This window comes from Nannospalax galili, unplaced genomic scaffold (assembly GCF_000622305.1).
Source record: "Nannospalax galili isolate Female #2095 unplaced genomic scaffold, S.galili_v1.0 scaffold1096, whole genome shotgun sequence".
Classification (NCBI taxonomy): Eukaryota; Metazoa; Chordata; class Mammalia; order Rodentia; family Spalacidae; genus Nannospalax; species Nannospalax galili.
Window position 1 is genome coordinate 1809367 of NW_008338289.1, and position 5417 is coordinate 1814783.

Below are 5417 nucleotides of genomic sequence, written 5' to 3' on the forward strand. Positions count from 1 at the left end.
TAAAATAATTAAAATTTTTTTGGCTTATTTATTATTATGAGTGTATTGCCTGCATGTATATAAGTGCATCCATGTTGTACAATACCCACAAAGGTCAGAAGAGAGCATCTATTTCCCCTAAACTGGAGTTATGGGTGCTGAGAATCTAACCTCTGCAAGAGCTGTCAGTACTCTTAACCACTGAGCCATCTCTCCAGCCTCTTGATTTATTTGTTTTTATTTTGTGTGTGTGAGTATAATACCTGCATGTATGTAAGTGCACCCATGTCATGCAATGCCCAAAGAGGTCAGAAGAGGGCATCTGATACTCTGGAACTGGACCACAGATGGGTGTTAGCCATCATGTGGGTGCTGGGTTTTGAACCTGGGTCCTCTGCAAGAACAGTCAGAAGTGTTCCTTACTCACTGGGTTCACGCAAATTAAAACTACTTTGAGATTCCTTCCACCTGAGTTAGAATGGCATCGGGTAATCAGGTGACATCAGCTGGTGGCAAGGATAGGAGGAAAGAAGAATTATTATTATTATACAAGGCTTATGAGGATGCAAACCGATGTAGCCACCAGAGAATTCAGTGTGGATATTCCTCAGAAAGCCCAAATTAGAACTCCCACATTACTCAGCTATAACACTCCTGAGTGTGAACCGGAAGGACTCGAAGTCACCACACCACAGAGATTCATGCTCACATATGTTTCTTGCTGCACTATTCAAAACAGCCAGGAATACAACCAGCCTAGATGTCTGTCCACAGGTGAATGGAGAAAGAGAATGTGACAATTTTACTCCATGGAGCTCTTGTGGGGGCCAAAGGGATGACATTAGACACTTGTACGGAATAGATGGAACTGAAGATAAAATTAAACAAAATACACCAGAGTCAGAAAGACAAATACCCTGATTTTCTCTTACATGTTGAACCTAGATTGTGTGTGTGTGTATGTGTGTGTGTGTGTGTGTGTGTGTGTGTGTGTGTGTGTGTGCGTGTGTGTGCAATGAAAGTAGAAAGGGAATCCTGAAAGAGAAGGAAAGCATCACGTGTAGTAGACCAGGGAAGGGATTTATGGGTGGTTAGCAAATTTACCCTTTAGACCAGAAAAGGAAGAAGTTTAATAAATATACTACAAGATACCAGATGACTGGACAGCAAGTACCATCCAGCTGATGCAGTGCATGGCATCAGATTACCAGCACCAGAGATGATTTATATTTTGGAGATGTTTTTGTTCTGTAATGTCCTGGCATGTACTTGGTGCCATGAGGACAGAAGTGCAGACTGACCAGTGTGCAGCTTTGGGAGGCTAGCATGAGCAGTTGGGTAATTTTGTTACCAACAAAATTACGATGCAATTTTGTTCTGTAATCTCTGCCATGTAAGTTCCTAGTAAATGAAGACAATCCTGATTGATCAACATTCAATTATACAAACAAAATGCAACAAAAGGACAGGTGTTACAACCTGTGGTTTGAATCTGATTTATATTCCAGTCTCACATGTTTGAACACTTGGTCCCCAGCTGGTGGTAAGGCAGGAGATGAATGGTGGAGGTCGAGATTTGAGAGGTTGATATATGAAAAGTAGCAGCAAAGGAAAGGCTGGAAGCCCTTAGCCCACCTGGGCTTTAGTCAATCAAAGGCGCATGCTCAAGAAAAGCTCCCATTATATGAACCTAGAGAGGCAGGTACTATGTAAATGACCCATGCCACACAGCCCTCTCCCCTTCCCTTTCTGTCCTGTAGGAGCCTGGCCAGAGGCAAGGTGTGGCATACCTCCAAGCACCCTTTAAATTATTGCCTTTCCTGCGACTATCCAGGTGTTTCTACAATTCATTCTAAAGATGCATAAGAGCCTGGAATCCCCAACAGCTGCCCTCCCTACTCAAATCCATGCCTGGAGCAGTGCCACTGTTCTGAATGTTGGGGAACCTTGAGAGGGTGGAGCTTGCTGGAGGAAGTGAGTCACTGGAGGTTGGCCTTGGGATCTTACAGGTTAATCCCACTTCTTGTTCTCTCCTGAGCTGTAATTGCTTCTGGCTGCAATGTGCCCAGCCTTGCTCCTGCTCCTGCCTCTGTGCTTTCCCTGTTTGCTGTCATGTCCCCTCTGCCATGATGGACTGTTTCCCTCTGAAACTAGGAGCCAAAATAAACTATTTTTTTCAGGGCGTTTTATCACAACAACTGGAAAGTGACTAAGACAAAAACTGGTACTTAGAAATGGGCCCATTGCTCTGACAAGCCTAATCTCTGGCTTCTTAGGCCTTTGGATTTGGTTGTCATGAGTCATGTGGAAAAGTTTGGAACTTTGGGCTAGAAAATCCTTTGAAGGGTGTAGGCAGATTTGATGGGTCATTTTGGTAGAAGTTTGGAATACCAGATTGCAGAGATAAACATGGACTGGGGAAGCATGGCTGATAATGTTTCAGAGGAGAACAAAGATCCCCCTGGGAACTGGGATAGAGAATATTCAGATTTCATCTGAGAGTGATTTTGTGGCCTTATACCCATGTACTTAGAACTTGAGTGAGGCTGAATTCAAAATAAAGGTGTAGTTTGTTTGGTGGATGGAAGTTGAAGACAGAACAAGAGAGGGCCAATATAATACTTAGTGCTCACGGCTGTCACTCAGATCTACACTGAGTCAGCAACAACTGGGGCAAAAAGAGATTCAAAATGTGAAGTAAGGCAGAGAAAGAGGTTGGAGAGGCCAGGAACATGGCATGTCCACTGAAGAAAGTTGTACACATGGACTAGAGCCAGCCTAAGAGAGAAACTACGTGTGCTACAGGGAGCCTGGCTGGAGGGCCAGGCCTACCCAAGCCCTTTGGAACTGAGATGATTCCATTATGAATCTCAGATATTTGACATGGAGTTGCAAGATTTGGTGTTTACCCTGATGGGTTTTGGTCTTGCTTTGGACTGATTTCTCCTTGCTGTATCCCCATAATTCCATTTTGGAATTGTCAACTCTGTGAAATTGTGTGTTGAAAGTCTATAATATTTGTTGTTTAAATTTTACAGAGAGTTGAGGACTAGAGAGATGACTCAGTGGTTAAGAGCACTGGTTGTCCTTGCAGAAAACTGGGGTTCAAATCCCAGCACCCACATGGCAGCTAATAACCACCTGTAAGTCCAGTTCCTCAGTGGTTAAGAGCACTGGTTGTCCTTGCAGAAAACTGGGGTTCAAATCCCAGCACCCACATGGCAGCTAATAACCACCTGTAAGTCCAGTTCCAGGGGACCAGACACCTTCTTCTGTCCTCTGCAGGCATTGCACAACAGTGCACTTACATACCTGTAGGCAATATACTCAGACACATAAATAAAAATAAATTTTAAGACTTTAATTTCTAGAAAACTTCGAGATCAGTGACTTTCAGATCATTGCTGAATCAGGGTACATAAAACCCTGGAAAGAAAGCATAACCGAAAATTGAATACTGATGCCATAATGAGAAGAGCACCCACTTTTTCTCAGAGAACACCATCTCCACGATCAATTCTGCCTTCAAATAGAATTATACGTTTCATCACATAAAAAGTCACTGAGATGCAAAAAGAAGTGAACCAGAACACTACTGTGGCAGCTTGAAGGAGAAATGCCCCCCACAGGCTAATGTGTTTGAACGCTTGGTCTCCTGTTGGTGATACTGTTCAGGGACCTCATGAGACCCTTAAGAGATAAAGCCTTACTGGAGGAAGCATGTCACTGGGGGACAGGCATTGAGTTTACAGCTTTCCCCCACCTCCAGTTTTTCTCTGTGTGTCCCGTTTGTGACTCAGACATGATCTCTCAACTTCTTACTCCAGCTGCCCGATGCCATTCCTACCCCCAGGCATGACCTTTCCCTTTGGAACCCAATAAACATTCTTTCTTGTTTTTAACTGATAACCACATGCATTTGAAATTAAGCTATTTCTTTGCTTTTTGTATTGCTATAATTTGATGGCATTTAGATTCCCTCACCTAGCCACTCTTCCCGATTTAATATAGTCCATCATGTATACAATAAGGTCTGTAGAGTCTAATTGTGTCCCCAAATGTCCTCCAGTGTATGTCCATCTACTACAGTCTGGTTAATTTACCAAGAGTCCCATTCTTATGCTGTACATAGTGATGCAGGACTCTAATCCCAGGATTCTGGAGGCAGAGGCAGGCAGATTTCTGTGGTATACAATATAGAGTCTAATTGTGTCCCCAAATGTCCTCCAGTGTATGTCCATCTACTACAGTCTGGTTAATTTACCAAGAGTCCCATTCTTATGCTGTACATAGTGATGCAGGACTCTAATCCCAGGACCCAGGATGCAGAGGCAGGCAGATTTCTGTGAGATTGAGGTCTACCTGATCTACATAGTGAGTTCCAGGCAGGCTGGGGCTACAGAGACCCTATTAATAATAAAAATCACATCCTTGAAAGAGTCTGACTCTCCTACTCTCCTACTATAAGCCATCAGTTGCTTATATATTATTTTTATTAAAAATTGTTATGTGGATCATTGATAGAAAACAGTTTAGACATTGGCTAAAGTGGTGATAATGTTTTATTAGCATAAATGTGTCACAATCCACTTGATGACGTGGGTCTGCAGTGACTGTGTTGGATCTCACACAGCACAGGCTGAGAACTGTGAAGGGAAAGGTCCTCTTCTGTCTGCCGTCCCCACTCCAGTCCTTCCTCGTCACTATCAGGCAGCTCACATACTGGAGATGACTCCTGTGCTAATGGCTTAGTGGTTGGTCCACTCCTTGGCTATCTTTGTGCCCCAGTTCTTCCTCTGGCTGAAAGAGAAGGACATTTTCCATTTATTAGAATGAACACAGCAGGTGGCTTTATACAACAGTTCCTCTGGAACATCTGACCTTCATGGGCACCAACCATATTAAAAGCCCTAAAAGCTTCATGTCGACCCTAAATGGGGAAGAAAAGATTGTCATCCACAACCACTTACCAACTCTAACAACAATTTACAGAGCTGAACACTTTCTCAAATAGCAAACTGCATGTTGTTCCAAAGTCAGCAAAGACTCCATTTCCTTGCCTTTGCTCTGGGCAGTAGATGGTGAGAATGAGACACTGTCATACCTGACCCTGCACAGGAGTCCCATGTAGCCTTTCTCTTGCTAATCCACAGATTTGGGGACATCACCAACCAGACGTTCCCTGCTTCTCTTCTCTTCAAACACTGGGTTTTGAAAGCCTCTCTTCATTTTCCTGAATTCTTCAGTGGTCTTAGAGAAAAAGCAAATAAAACACTGAAAAGTCAGAGTCCAATGTGGTGGCACATATCTTTAATCCCAGGATTTGGGAGGCAGAGGCCAGCCTGGTTCCCTGGTTCACATAGTAAGTCCAGGCCAGCTGGGCCTACAGGGAGACCGTGTCTCAAAAAAAAAAAAAGAAAAAAAAAAAAAAAGGCAAA

General features: G+C 43.4%; 1 long non-coding RNA gene across 1 annotated transcript; it reads right to left on the reverse strand.

Annotated features, from left to right (window-relative positions):
- Nucleotides 1–4523: 4523 nt before the first annotated feature.
- On the reverse strand, nt 4524–5282 carry LOC115070372. Its single transcript, XR_003849539.1, has 2 exons — nt 5084–5282; nt 4524–4779 (listed from the first exon to the last, which is right to left on the reverse strand). It is a non-coding gene; the product is annotated as an uncharacterized LOC115070372 (long non-coding RNA).
- Nucleotides 5283–5417: the final 135 nt, after the last annotated feature.